Source organism: Cetorhinus maximus, chromosome 2, assembly GCF_964194155.1.
Source record: "Cetorhinus maximus chromosome 2, sCetMax3.hap1.1, whole genome shotgun sequence".
NCBI lineage: Eukaryota > Metazoa > Chordata > Chondrichthyes > Lamniformes > Cetorhinidae > Cetorhinus > Cetorhinus maximus.
The window spans coordinates 97883837-97900194 of record NC_135880.1 but is presented as its reverse complement, the minus strand read 5'-3'; the positions used below and the strand labels follow the sequence as shown (position 1 = coordinate 97900194).

At 41.2% G+C, this 16358-nt stretch overlaps 1 protein-coding gene and 1 non-coding gene across 4 annotated transcripts in view; both read left to right on the top strand.

Annotated features, from left to right (window-relative positions):
• LOC144696100 (protein prune homolog 2-like) overlaps window positions 1-16358 on the top strand; it is a 508829-nt gene that overhangs the window by 267806 nt on the left and 224665 nt on the right. The gene's annotated exons all lie outside the window — the stretch shown is intronic.
• Window positions 6871-6977, top strand: LOC144671910 (U6 spliceosomal RNA). Its single transcript, XR_013574041.1, has one exon. It is a non-coding gene; the product is annotated as a U6 spliceosomal RNA (small nuclear RNA).

Here is a 16358-nt window from a genome sequence, read left to right as displayed (position 1 = left end):
GAGAGGAGGGTACATGGGTACTGATGAACAGTTTAGAATGTAAATGTCACAGTATCCACAACAAAAACAGCCAGAAATTACTTGCTGTTTCCCTTGTTACTTTTACAAACTTACTCATAATGTGGGGAAGACAACTTCATTTGAGGATGGGTGGTTGAGATCAGGGGCTGGATTTTCACTTGCCGATGGGGGCAAACACAGATGTGGGCACGCATTGGGAATCGCATTCCCAAAAGGTGTCACTGGATCTCAAAGCCTCTGGAATGCAACACAGTTTTCAAAGGGATGGTGGGAAATGGGAACCCACACACTTCCAACAAAGTGGATGTTGAGCTCGCTGATGTGCTCTCTAAGAGGCCTTAAGGGAGCAGTTTTAATTTTTAAAAATTATATATTCGTTCATGGGATGTGGGTGTTGCTGGCTAGGCCAGCATTTATTGCCCATTCTTAATTACCCTGGAGAAGGTGGAAGTCTGCTGCTTTCTTGCACCGCTGCAGTCCATGTGTTTTAGGAACACCCACAGTGCTGTTAAGAAGGGAGTTCCAGGATTTTGACCCAGCGACAGTGAAGGAATGGTGGTAAAGTTCCAAGTCAGGTTGGTGTGTGACTTGGAGGGGAACTTGCAGGTTGTGGTATTCCCATGCATCTGCTGCCCTTGTCCATCCAGGTCGTAGAGATCTTGGGTTTGGAAGGTGCAATTTTCAATCACAAGGCACGAGGAACATGTAATGTCTGGTTCACGACAGGGTGCAATTGTCATGAACACAACAGGGAGCGTGAAATCTAATGGATGCACTAGTCAACACACTTAAGAGGGGGAGAATAATGCTCAGCTGCTCAACCACCGAGTTACCACCACTGGTGCTGAGAGGCTGTACGTGTGAGCAGAGAGAGGTAGGACTCCCAAGAGGGACATGATGCTGCTGGCAGTAGATGAAGCCTGGTGAATGAATGGGTGGCAGTTGAGGAAGTTGAAATTCAAGCAGATTACTTTGACATTAGACAGTCTAGCGAGGAGGAGCTTCAGCAAACGTACCCTCCTGGTCAGGCAGAGGTCGGAGGCGCGCAGCGAGGGGCTGCAAGAGGAAGATGGCTCTACTCAAGACATCGGAAGTAACGTCCAAGAGTCATCTACCTGCAAGTGTAACTCCAGTGACGTAGGGGACTATGCCTAGACAGGGAGTTGGTTTTGGACATTCCTGCTCTCGTCTACAATGACCTGATGTCTCACAGCACCAATGGCAGTCCTTTACCTGCAGCCATCAAGATTACCGTGGCACTGAATTTTTATGCATCTAGGTCATTCCACGCATCAGCTGCATCTCACCCCGCATGGCATCTCACAGTTGGCAGCTCATCACACCATCAGGCAGGTAAGCCCTATTCTGGAGGACAGGGGACTACATCTATTTTGAGACAGACCAACACAGGCATAGAGGGCATTGGGCTTTGCTGCCATCGAAGGATTTCCGCATGTCTCTGGAGTCATCGATGACACCCACGTAGTTATCAGCCTCAACTGAAAAGGCTTTTATGCATTGAATGTCCAGGTGGTCTTTTGATCACAGGAAGAGAATCTTGTCAGTTTACTCTTGCTTCCCAGGTAGCTGTCATAATTCCTTTAACCTTCAAGAGTCCCAGGTGCTGCACTTCTTTAGGTCAACCTCCAGATTCCATGGGTGGCTGTTATCCTCCAAAGAGATAGCTCCGGATGCCCATCTGGTATCCAGAATGGGTGGAGAGAGGTGCTACAACCAGAACCATCTACTAACACAAACCTGCATTGAGCAGACCATTTGCATATGGAAGATGTGCTTCCATTTCCTTGACTTTTTGGGTGGTGCCCTCCAAGCCAGTCAGGCTTGTATGTTATTAATACTTGATGTCAAAAGGTTTTTCATATTGTGGTAATTTGATGCGCTCTGCACAACATGATGATACAAAGAGGACTGGAGCTGGATGAAAAGGAGGACCTGGAAGGCCACTCTTCCTCAAAGGATGACAGAGAGGAGGAGGAGGAGGAAGAGGAGGATAAAGGGGGCACTGCAGAAGAACATTTGGTGCTCAAGTATTGGAGAAAGACCACCGAGGATGTCCCAGACCTCACGGTGATCGGCAAGCTTGCGTGGTCATACTGATTCAACCAGGTTTCCTTGAATGCCTCTCAGCCGTTACGACAAATGACTCTGTGAATCTCCTTCTGCAAAGAGAAGCATCAAATGGCAAGCACACACATCGGAAGAATCACATTGTCATCCAAAAATAGTGAGAATGGAGTCTCCATCACCAACATTGTTCCACATCACAGACTATGGAACCATGTCAGATCCAGGACCCCTCACCCCACTACCCCCCTCACCTTGACATCTGTTTCCCTTTTGACATCAAGTATTAATAACATACAAGCCTGATTGAGAACATAAGCAATTATTATTACAGAAAAAATAAACGAACAAACAAATTGACAAAATTAATTCAGGTGATCCAAAAAGTGCAACTGTCATTGCAGTGCTTTGCATTCCCATCCCTTTCATGAGGTGCTCCCCCTATAGCTGAAGATGAGGCGGAGGCAGCCTGCTCTATTATACCTGCATCAGGTTGAGGTGCTGGGGCTTCCATCCTCACTTTGAATGTGCCTGTGGGGGTTCCTCCACAGGCTGCTGCATCTGCTTCATGGCAGCATGGATGGTTCATGAGTGGGAGGGGCTGAGAAGGCAAGGGATGACACCAGATTCCCTGAGGGGTGGCCGCCTCATCAGCCTCTTTGACGTCCTCAGTCCTTTCATGGCTCTCTGGCATGCTGAATGAGGCCACTGGCTGGGAACACAACTGACATCCACTCTATGCATCACAACACCATTAGTGACACTGAGCATTCCATGCTACAGAGAATCTCTCTCCTTCTGTGCGCATTAGCGCACTGCTCCTGTATCCATTCAAGAGCGGTGCTGCATATGGTACTCCAAGAGTGTGGTCACTTTCTCAATGGAGGAGCTGATGTACTCAAAGCACTGAGTCATAATGGTACACAAGCACATGTGCATTGACTCCTCATTGGTTGCCTGTAGCTCCGCAATGCCTTGGGGATCTCTGACAATCAGGAACTCATCTGCCACGATGCTCCAGAAAAGCCCTCCATGTTTGTGACACCTGAGACCCAGCGTCTTTGTCCTGCAGAGCATAGCTGTTTCTGTCCTCTGAGGGGGACTGACTTTACCTCCCTCTCCTCCTGCTCACTTGTGATGTCCTGTTCACCCACTGCACCCTGGTCTGATCTTGATTAAAGCCCAGCTGAGGTGAGTGTGCCTACGCCGAGTGTGCGAGCAAATGATGTGACAGTGCAGGCTCTGTAGAGTCTACCCTTGCCGAGAAGTCCAGCGATGATTGTGCTGGGACACTCAGCCCCACTTCCTCTGCAGGCTCTGTGGAAAACACAATGTGGTGATGAGAACTGGGTCTACTCAGCAGGAGCATCAGCACAATGAACCTGATAGATGACAGTGTAGAGCCACAGTGAGCATTAGGCAAGAGTTTCTTCAATGCCTTTCACCTGAAGGTAAAGCTATCAAATAATCCTGCTTATCTTGGCCTCCCATTTCTCCATCATCCACGGCCTGCCGTAATGGCACCTTTATGATGTCCAGCGCCGCCACCTCTATCAGGGTCAGATCTGCCACGCACCACCTGTCTGGGACATTTCCCAAAAGTTGTGCACTCTCTTTACCTACTGGATGAGGAGAAAATGATGTCTGAGTAGCTTGGTCTCCCTTACCTATTCGAGCATGATATTCACATAAGATTTTGCGCTCCTCAGTGATACCCCCTTCTCAATGGCACCCTATATGTGACTTCTCAGTGTTGCATCTGGCCACTTGCTGTGACAATATTAGGGAGAACAATGGCCAGAATTTTCATAAAATGACATTGGGCGTGCGTCCCGACATCACTGCCCGTCATTCAGATCTTTCGTTCGTCGGGCGTGCACAGGAGTTGGCTGCGCGCCCGCTGAACTGTCAAAGGCCTGTTAAGGCTATTAATAAACTAATTAGCCTAATTGTCAGGGCTGCCCATCCTATCTTAAGGTTGGTGGGCAAGTGAAGAGCCCAGGCGGCCTTCGCATTTTTCATGAAACCTCATCCACGGGCGGTATGAGGTTTCATGAAGGGTGTATTAAATTAATAAATGTTTTTTAAACGTTTGATAAACATGTCCCAGCTCATGTGATGCTGTCACACGAGGGCACATGTGTAAATGATTTTTAACTTTTTTATTTTGATGCTTCAAATTGAATATAATCTCCCTGAGGCAGCTCTGTACAGGTAGCGCTGAGTGCTACAGGGCCCGAATCACGCTGGACGGGCCTTAATTGGCCTGCCCGCATAAAATGGCGGCGCGCAGCCGATCACGGGCGGCGATCGGCTCCCCGCCTGATCCCGACCAGCCCGCCCGACGGGGAGAAAATTCTCCCCAATGTATACATCAGCAAGCAAACAAACTCAGCAGATTCTGTGTTCAGAGTTAAGGGTCTATCACCCCGGTGTTGCCTGCCACTCACCTTTCCAGATTTTATTAGCTCATTGAACCTTTTCCAACACTAGACCCATGTCCTTCTGGTTACCCTTCTACTGCTAACTTCTGTCACCTCCTCCATTCAGGCTCTGTTGGTGTGTCTGGGTGGATTTCTTCTGCCGAACTCCAGGGATAATATCTCACTAATCAGCAACTGTCTTGGTTAAGGCTTCAAGAGAAGCATCCAAGGATCTTGGTGCTGCCCCTGGGCACCTGCCTGTGCCAACGCTGGCCCTCTGAGCACCTTGCTGTATCATCTCCAATGAACAGCAAGCCTGGTGTTGGCTGATGCTCACCTTTTCAAAGGACCCTCGGTAACTGGGTCCCACCTTCAGATTGCTCTCAGCCCTGCTAATTGGACCAATTAGACCCTTCACATTTTAAAAAATGCATCATGCCATTTTGCTGACCTGGATTGACAATCCTGTCGCAGGACATTTTTTAAAAAGTGTTAGCTGCTTTATAGGAAGATGTTAGTGCTGGTAGTTTAGGATGAGATCAAATGAGGTGAAGGATTTTCTTTACTGGATCTATTTTGGGATTGAAATATAAACTTGATAGCTTATGTTGAATCTTGTGTTGAATTTGAAAATTGCCAGATACTCTGGCAATTATTTTCTAGTTGACAACTGTATCTAAACTCAATATATTAAAAACCTCTTTGCATTCCTTTTAAACTAATGACTTGTTTCAGCATTGTGACAGACTACGTTAGGCTTCATATATTTAAAGAAAAACATATCTTGCAAATGAATTGAATAGACGTATTAGACAAACCTAATCAAATAAAAGGCTGATGATATTGGCAAGATAAGACCTGACAAATTCCAGCTGATGAATGAGGATAACCTAGCACACAGTCTACCCCTTAATTCAAAATTGTCATTTAAATGATCTGATACTTTAAATTTCTAATGCAATAAATCCTTACTTTATTTTATTTATATTGTTTAATTTCAATTGCTGGATAATTCAAATCCTCTAGTGCATAGAACAACTTTGAAATATCGAGAGTAGACCTAATTGCTAAGATGCAATTGTCCACAAACTTTGTAGGTGTGATTTAGACCCAATTGGCATGTTTACATCAACTAACCAACCATAAGGTTATAAAAATTATGATTATTTCTATAAAATCAAGGATTTTTAACTATCTCTGTAGATTGTTTTGAATATAGTCAGTACTGTCTAAACATTGGAAAACATTTATAAATATAGGTCTTTACATCTTTACACTTTACAAAATATGTGGATTTCTTAGTTAAGGTTTGTAAGAATACGATGGAGATTTTAAAAATCTATTCTCTAAAACAGAACTAACTGAAGATTAATTTGTATTTGCAACAAATGGCACACAGGCTGCTGCTCTGCGTGTGTTCACTAATTTTCAGCCTATTATATAGCAATTCAAACACATTACAAACTTGAAGCAAAACTGAACCTCAAGAAGTCTAATGCAAATTAATGCAGCATAAATGAAGATGTGCTCACCCGGAATTTACTGATTTTTTTTTCCCCCTTCTTGCTTTCTTACTAATACACACAGCTTGTGCCGGACTAATTATCTAAGTCGTTTATTAACCCTCTTCACCTGATTATTGTTGGGTATTTATAGTAAATGAGTCGTCAGCAGAAAGGCTTCATTAGACACATCAGGATGTCGTCTCCTGAAAAATGATTTCTACTTCAAACTGACAGTTCCTTCATGTCAGAGTGATAAAGCTGCTCCAACAAATACCATATTGTGCGCTCCATGAGTAAAGTACCAGAAACAAAATAAGCCAGTTTGTTCTCAATTTTACCAGGTTAATATTGACATAATTTACTTGGAAATATTAAGAATGATACCAAATAGACAGATTTCATAGTTACTTGAAGAACTGAGTTTTGGATATTGGACTATTGTCATCGGTTAGCACATTAGAGAAACGTAGGGGGTGAAATTGATCTTCGTCACCAGTGCAAAAGAGATGACAGTGAATCAGTAACACATTTTACACCAATCCTAATTTCCTTTTCAAAAGAAAATCGGGCAGGTTGTAAAAGCCCTGCCAAATTGCCATTTCCTGATTTGTACAATTGCTGAAAACCTATTTCATCCCCTTTTAAAGTTGACCACAATAATTTTGAAGACGATGCTTGGATTTTCTTGATTACTAATCAACATGAAGTACACAATATCTGTTTACTGTTTGTGAGAAGTTTGTACATTTGCATTTCTTCCATTTCTCTCTTGAAAGTAGTCATCCTCCTCCTCATTGCGGCTGAAACAATATTGACTGTTCAAGTACAGGCATCGGGTGCTCGCTTTGGCAGCACATATACTAAAATTGGAACGATACAGAGAAGATTAGCATGGCCCCTGCGCAAGGATGACACGCAAATTCGTGAAGCGTTCCATATTTTAGACTTTCAAAACATTTCACCTTTTACAGGCATTGGGTAGCTTTATTTCCATGACTCTGGCTGTACTGCTCTTTACTAGTTTTATGCAAATTTAACCCATTTTAGCACATACATTCAGAATTTAAAAATACATTTTTACTAGCCCCATCAAGTAATCTAGCTTCCACTGTGTTAACCAGAAGACTGCAGCTTTTGGTTCAAAAGGTTCTCCTGATATCTGTTCCTGACATTCTTTCACCAATTTTAGCTAATATGTTATCTTGTTCTGCTATCTTGGCATACACAAAAGTAGTGCCCCAGATTAACTTCATTTACAAGCAAAATACTGCAGATGCTGGAAATCCAAATTAAAACAGATAATGCTGGAAAAACTCAGCAGGTCTGGTAGTATCTGTGGAGATCCAGGGGACATGGGTTCAAATCCCACCATGGCAGCTGGTGGAATTTAAATTCAATTAATAACCTGGAACTGAAGCTAGTCTCAGTAATGGTGACCATGGGCAGAATTTTCCAGTCGGTGTGCGGGGGTGGGACCGACACACCGACGCGTAAAATGATGCACGATGACGTTGGGTGTGCGTCCCGACGTCAGCACGCTCAGTAACGATGTTTCATTCGGCGCACGCACCGGAGCTGGCTGCATGCCCACTGATATGTAAACGGCCTATTAAGGCCGTTAAGGATCTACTTAAAGTTATTCTAAATGTTGCCCATCCAACCTTAAGGTTGGCGGGCAGGCGAGGAGGCCAAGCGGCCTTCGCGTTTTTTAGGAAAGCTCATCCATGAGCGGGATGAGGTTTCCTAAAGCGTTTATTAAACAAATTTTTTAATTTTCATAAATTTAAAAAGTCACATGAGGCGACATGTTTAAATAAATTTTTTCCCTTTTATTTAATAATTCTATTATCGATTCAATCTCCCTGAGGCACGGAACTGCCTCAGGGAGATTGAAACGCTCTTTCCCGTGCATGCACGAAAGAGCGTTGGCCCCGGCTCTCCCTCCTCCCACTGCTCACACAGATAGTGCTGAGTGCCACCGGCTGCGTATTATGCTGGGCGGGCCTTAATTGGCCTGCCCGTGTGAAATGATGGTGTGGAGCCAATTGCGGGTGGCGATTGGCTCTGCACCTGCTCCCGCCCAGCCTGCCTGCCATAGGAAAAATCCTGCCCCATGATACCATTGTTGATTGTTGAACCCATCTGGTTCACTAATGCCTTTTAGGGAAGGAAATCTGTCACCCTTACCTGGTCTGCCCTACACGTGACTGCAGAGCCACAGCAATGTGGTTGACTCATAACTGCCCTGTGAAATGGTGTGGCAAGCCAATCAATTAGGCATCAAGGCCATCCCAAAAGAATAAAGAAAAAAAGAATGCACCCATATTGATTCTATGGACAACGAAGATGATAACAGTCTATCCCCGCCAGAGTTTCTACGCAGTCTAGCTTCAATCAGCATGTTGCTCCACAAACTTATACTCAAGGAAGGAACAGTTATAATGATACTAAAGAACTTCAATCCCAAACAAGAACTTTAGGAAGTTAGGAAGCTGTTTTCTTTGATGATAGATGCTGAAATTATAACTGGCAGATTTCAAGGAAATAGCATTTATTTCTCGTATAATATTGAGCCCATCAGATGTAAATCTGTCTTTTCAACTCAAGAGAAAATAGTTCCCAATTAATCTTTCATAAGTCAAAAGGCCAGTCTCTTGACAACATTTGCATTTCAATTCCTAAGTCTGATTTTACACATGGACAGCTTCTCCCAGAGTGAGAAGTTTGGATTTTATTAAAGTCTTTGGTGAAAGAATAACTAGAAATCCTGCATTTGAAAAAATGCTGTTGCAATAAAGATGCTAATTTGACCGTAAAAGTTTTTTTAGGGTTTCTGCTAGTTTTGAATATAATTCAAAAATTTACTTCTGTCTATTTGCATTTGATGTTTTGGCAATCTGCTTTTACCTTGTTTTTTTTTATTATTCCTTTGTTCTGACCTCAGCACTATTTTTTTACTGCTGTTGATCTTAACTTGCTGGTGAGTGAGTCTACCTGTCACCAGCTTGATGTTTACCACCCTCTCCAGCAACTTTCTCTCCTTGATGGTCTGCTGTCCTCCCTGAACTAATCACTACCTGATTGCAAACTAATGCATCAGAGACACTTCTAATTTTATTCTCTTTACCACCTTCATGGAGATTATTTTAGGTATTGTAACACATTTCAAAAAAGAACATAAAAGGATTTTCTAGCATGTCTGCCAATAATAACATATCAACTTCTAAATTTTGGAGTGAGGGAGGAGAGAAAGATGTTAGCAAAGAAGTAAGAATAGAAACAATAGATTGAATAATATTCTTTCAGCTTAAATTTCTTTTAAAAAAAACTGGCATTTTGTATTTTGTAATTTTTCAAAACAATCAATTCCCCAAATAAAACGTGGAGAAGGAATATTTGGATTAGGCCCAGTGTCAGGATCAGGGATGGCAATTATCCTGTGCCTGTCCCCATTGAGGCAGGCGGTATGCAAACTTCATGCTGCCTGTTCATCAGCAGAATTGCAGCAAAACACGCTGCTGACTGGCTACTCAGTCAGCAGAGGCCCAGGTGCGTCCATGGCTGGCATGATGCACAACTAATTGCATCTCTTTCTTACAGGACAATGTGTCAGAGAATCAGCAGGGAACAGGCAGGCTTGTATCTCATGACCCCTTTGGAGGAGACACTGCGTTATGGGGTTGGCTGTGATTGAGGCTGTTGCATCTAACAACATCAAAGATTATTCTGTATGACAATGCTCTTGCCTTATGCTCCATCTCAAATCTCACTTCACCCGCATCCTGCTATCTGGCATGAAGTGAAAACTGCAGATGACATGACCATGCACCTCTTGCCTTCCACCCCAACCCTCTCCTCTATTTCTGCTTTAAAATCCCCAAGACTTTCTGCCTGGTCAGCCAATGCAACCTCATCATGAAGGGCCACAGCAACATCAGACTTATGAAGAAGCACTGTTACTTGATCTGACAGTAGCAGCCACCAGCTAAGATACTGGCACTGCACATACCTTATTGGGATTGTTGGGATCAGCCAGGAAATTCAAATGCAGAAGATTTGGAAGTGCTGGGCAAGAGCTCAGACCGGCTTCCAAAGTTACTGAATAGTGACTTGGCTTTTTTTTTTGCTACAGGAAGGGAAAACACAATAAGAGTTGTTCCTGACCATGTCTATGAAATTGGTAATATAACACAATACACAGAGGCCATTGAGTTGGTCACCTGTCCAGATTCTTATATAACTTAATGTGTAAATTGGAAAGACAACAAACACATTAAAATATAAAATAATCTTTCCTCATTCTTGTGGTGTTTTCAATCTCTGACTTTTATCTTTTCAATTTTCTTGCACTTGCTCCATTGAAATTCTTCTGTTTCTGATGACTCTGAAAAAGGAGTATCTCTAACTTCTCTTATAGGTAATATTGAGCCATTTAAGCTCTGTCTTCTGGAGTTTGAAGCCTATAAAACTGCATATATTAATTCCATTCATGCAGAACACAACCCTTCTTTAGTGAATATTTTAAGGATTTATTTACTGAGTACTTCAACCAACTCTACTCATCCTCTGCCTGATCCCTGCTGGCATTCTTTGAAGTTCTTCCCTGTTCCTTGTTTCTTCTCTTGCTGTTAAAGTATTGGAAAAATTACTTTCGGTAAAGTTTAGTGTTGATAGCTACATTCATTTTCAGTTCCCTCTCTTTACCACTGATTGTCTGTTGAACATGCTTCTGAAGTTACTTACAGCTTTCCCAGTAGTCCCATGCAGACTGATACAGACTAATCTCCCCACAATTTTTTTCTATCTCCTTGAAGAGAAAGTACTTTGCTCTACCTGGTACTATAAACAATATTGCAGAACTTGGGAACTTGCCATGTGAGGAATTGCAATGACAGCTTAGAACCAGTTTTCTAGATGTGTGCTGCAGGTACAAAGTCTCAATCTTACAGAATATGTAGCAGGAAATGATGGATTGAAAAATTTCCTGATATTTCCACTAAACAAATGTTGGAATATTGTTTTCCCTTGTGCCTTAAGTTACAATAAGCCTGTGTCCCCTGCACTTCAAATGTAACTATGCACTTATATTCAGGACTATTTTGTAGGTTGTCAGGCTGATTCAGCTTTTGCTGGTTTGCCAAGCTATCCTATGTGTAACTTATAACATGCTAGCCATCGCTTTATTTGTTACCAACTGCTCCATTTGGGTTCTCATGCAAAGCAAAGTTCTTACTACTTTTGAAATGGAAACTAGACATAGTATATCCCTCAGGTTCAACTTGTATAAGCATGTAGCAGTCTTTCAAGAGTTGGAATTTTATCTTTCAGCCAGTGAAACACTTGTACGATCTGAAACTTGTTTTAACTGAAAATGATTCTCTGGCCGTCCTGCAGCAATGGTTCTGCAGCAGCATCTAACGAAGAACTCCAAAGGAGTTAGTTCAAAGTTAAAGTGCAATCTTCTGTTTCAAATGTTTAATTATGCTTTGTCTTCTGCTTTCCTGAGTTGTGATGTCATTTGAACACTCCAATTGGATTACACTCTTGTTACTCATTTTAAAACAACTGTTATTCTATAAACATCTGCAATGTTGCTCATGTCCCCTTGGCTAATAACAGTGGACCTACATTCAATCGGACAAATTTGGTGTTATGAGTGACTGCATATCTTTGATAGAATGATGAATATACTGCTGTAAACTAAACACTGTATAATTAGGATTTTTTTTGTAAAATGAACAAGAGTGAAACATATCTCTTACTTATCCCTTTCTAATTAAAGGACCCTGTGCATATAAACAAATAGAACCTTTAATTAGTGCATTTTCTTGGCTCCATAAATCATTTTTTACATGTCATTAGAATTAACATAATTTATGAATCCTGAATAATTCAAGTGCAGTAATCTAGTTCAAATAACATAAATCATTTACATCTTGGCTTGCATTGTAACAAAATACCCTTCTATAATCAAGAAGCTCAAATAAGAATTTTGATCATTTTTTTGTTTTGTGCATAAGTACACCCACTCCACACAAATGTTTGGGTATTAGGGAGTATATTGTACGTGCCAGGAAAGGAAACAATTAATATAAGAAGCCTGGGTGAAGGGACTGAGTACATAAGCATTTTCTAGAAAGCTAAATAAATCAAAAGGTGAATTAAAAAAAAGAAAATTGACCAAATATGTTGTGAAAATCACAGATGTCACTAGGATATCTTTAAAAACAAAATTAGGCAGGAAATTTTGCAGACCAAAAATGTTTGAGAATGATGCTGTCTCCTGTGGAAGCAGAGCAGTGCTTTGGCTACACATTCTGAAATGTCTTGTGACAAAAACTGTCAGCAGCTGTTTGCCACCTTTGTTCAATAAGGGAATGATAGATTGAAATTTGGAATAGATTAACAAATATTACCTGTTACATATATTACAAGTAATTTATCAGCTGGTAGGCAGACAAACAATTTAATGATGAGCAATCTGCATTGTGACTGATAATGAATTGCTGTTTAACACAGGACAACCCAATCAGACAGGTAATTTGGTCTGTTATGCAGAATTACCTATCACAAACTATTATTAAAATTTTATGTGGAGTCAGGTGGACATGGAAGGACCGAATGAACAAAATTCTGAGCTAAACCACTATCGATCTGAAAAGGCCGCAGTGGACATTATTACAAGTTATTTATCAAAAGACATCTTTACCAATTCACCTGATGATAAAGGAGGGAAATATATAATATTTGTTTAAGATTGAATCCTAATTCCAGTGCAGGACTTTTTTTTTGCCCAGTTTTCTCTTGATACTGTTGAAGCCTCCTTGAAGCTGTTGGCTCTTCCAAGTTATTCGGTAAATGCTGGCAGCCTTCAGAACCTCATCCAAGGGACTGTTCTTCATGTTTGATTTTAAACAGTGACTGTTGACTACTCAATTGTGGGGACATTGCAACTGAATAAAATTGTGTTTTCACCTGGCATCCACCCATGTGCACTTTCCAACAGGGGTTGTTGGATATAAGGAGTCCATGGTCCATGTGGACCAAATGTTTTTGTATTCCAAGATCACCATTTTGAAAAGTAATAATGGAATACATTCATTGAATGCCTTCATGTTGTCAAGATCTTCCAAAGTGCTTCATAGCCAATTAATTACTTTTGAAATGGAATTGCTGTTATTATGAGGGCAAGCACACCAGCCAATTTAAGTACATCAATTTAAATACATCACGTACAACAATGAAATAAATGAAAATCTGTTTTGATGGTATTGATTGAGGGATAGGTGTTGGAGAAGTCCCTGAGAAAATGCCCTGATCCTCTTCAAATAATATTGTATTGTCCACCACAACTTGGTCTAACATCTCATCTTTCAACAATGCACCTCTGCTTCACTGAATTGCCTGCTAACGTTATGTGGTCATGTTCTGCAGATTCAATCCCAAATCTCTGACTTAGACGAGATATTATCACTGATCCAAATATGACACTATGTAGCTAGGACACAAGTTCTGCTTTTATCTCATTCTGCAAGGCTACTTTTGGAGTTTTTGTAGTATTGTATGCAGGTGAGAAACCTTTAGTAAGAAAACAAAAGGAAATGCAGGATAGGCCTAGAGGCATTAAGGGATATACATGATGAACTCTCAGATAATGACAACAAAATGGCAGAAATATTAAATAATTATTTCTTCTTGGCAATTCCCAGGGAGACTAACATGGTGGACATGATATTAGAGCAGAAATAAAAAAAAAACATTTAAAATAGAAATGGGGATATAAATATAAATTAATCAAAGTTAGAAAGGATAAAACCTCTGGTCCAGATGGATTGCATCCAAGCATATTAAAAGAAATTAAGGAAGAGATAGCAGAGGCTCTATTACATATATATTTAAAAAATCACTCTCGCAGGGAGTAGTGCCAGAGGACAAATAGACAGCTAATGTTATTTCTATATCTAACCAGGAAGATAGAACAAGTTCAAGAAACTATACACCAATTATCTTAACATCGCTGGTAAGAGAGATAAGTTAGTCTATAATGTAATAGGAAATCTTCTAGGGCAAGAAATTTTCTTAGTGCCACTTGCAGACTTGTGTTGATTCCCCGGGGCTGGCAGTGCCGTGGGCTTCAACCTGCACAGTCTGCACACTGTTCATCATTGAAGAATGCTGTAAAAGCTGTGTATGGAGCAGCCATGGTACTGTCTGCCCTGGGGGAATCAAATTAAGTCTGCAAGTGGTGCTCTGCAAACAAATTTCTTCCCCCAGATTTTTTCTATTATATCTTAGAATAAATTAAATCTGTTAATTTTGAACACTAACAAAGCTTTTAATTATCAACGGGTTATTACCAATGTCTTGTTAAAAAATGTAAACATTCCAATCATTGACCTATGAAACCCAAGCAATATCCAATGTCAGGCTCATGAGCTGTCCTTCTTCTCGATGCTGGTCGACGCCAGGAATCCACAATGAGACATAACCCAAACTCCATCTCCAGGTTCTGCTAAATTCAAAGTTCCTACTTCATAGTGATATTGAACTAAACAACCCCACCTCCCCCTATGCTGCTGAATACCGGAAAACCCTGTGATACTGCCAAAATCCCCAATCAGTTCAGCCAAACACTACTCTGCCTACCTAGTGCTGCAAAACCCCAAAATTATAACTCTAGCCAGTATAGGAACATAGGAAGATAGGTACATTTTGCATACCTTTTGGCTGTTTAATGTTAACTTTAAGATTGGATAGGAACAAAATTAAACATACAGGTAAAGGAATAAATCTAAGTAAAATAAATTTCATTCATTTAAAAGGTTTTCACAGAATAATGAAATTTAAGGAGATCTACCTCCAAAGTGGCATTAACAATCTCAAAATTATATTTAAGAAAAATGGAATTTGATGTATTCCATCACAGTAAATCAGTGATCCTGATGTTATCCTTTATATGCATAAAAAGCTGTATTGTTTTTGGGGTCATAGTCATTTGCAGCACAGAAAAAGGCCCTTCAGCCCTATGAGTCCATGCTGGCTCCCCGTGGAACAATCCAGTCAGTCCCTTTCCCCCACTTGGTCTCTGCTTCTGCAAGTTTATTTCCTTCAAGTGCCCATCCAATTTCCTTTTGAAATCATTGATTGTTTCAACTTCCACCATCCTCATGGGCAGAGAGTCCAGGTCATTACCATAAGAACATAAGAAACAGGAACAGGAGTAGGCCATTCAGCCCCTCAAGCCTGCCCTGCCATTCAATAAGATCATGGGTGATCTTCCCCTCTTTTGTGCCAGCTCCTCATAACCCTCAACTCCCTATATTTCAAAAATTTATCTACCTCCTCTTTAAATACTTTCAGTGATTTAGCCTCCACAACTCTCTGGGATAGAGAATTCCAGACATTCACTACCCTCTGAGAGAAGAAATTCCTTCACATCTCAGTCTCCAATGAGTGTCCCCTTATTCTGTAACTATGTCCCCGAGTTCGATATTCCCCCACTAGTGGAAACATCTTCTCAACATCTACCTGTCAGGCCCCCTCAGAATCTTGTCCATTTCAATAAGATCACCCCTCATTCTTCTAAACTCTAATGAATAAAGGCCTAACCTGTTTAGCCGTTCTTGATAAATCAACCCCTTCATCCCAGGAATCAGCCCAGTGAATCTCATTTGAACTGCCTCCAATACCAGTATATGCTTTCTTAAAAAAAAGGGACCAAAACTATACATAGTACTCCAGGTGCAGCTTCACCAACACCCTGTACAGTTTTAACAAGACTTCCCTATTTTTAAACTCCAACCCCCTAGCAATACAGGCCAAAATTCCATTTGCCTTCTTAATTACTTGCTGCACCTGCATGCTAACCTTTTGTGTTTCGTGCACAAAAACATCCAGATCCCTCTGTGCTGCACTTTTTTGGAGTCTCTTTTCCATTTAAATAATAGTTTGCCTTTTGCTTTTTCTTACCAAAGTGCATGACCTCACACTTTCCTACATTAAACTCCATCTGCCAAGCTTTTGCCCATTCACTCAACCTGTCTATATCCCCTTGCAGATTCCTTATGTCCTCATCATAACATGCCCTCTCACCTATTTTTGTATCATCAACAAATTTGGATATATTACACTCTGCCCCCTCCTGCAAATCACTAATATAGATAGTAAATAATTGAGGCCCTAGGACTGACCCTTGTGGCACTCCATTAGTTACGTCTTTCCAACCTGAAAAAGACCCATTAATCGCGACTCTGTCTTCTGTGTGTTAATGAATCCTCAGTCCATGCTAATACATTACCTCCAATACCGTAAGCTCCTATCTTGT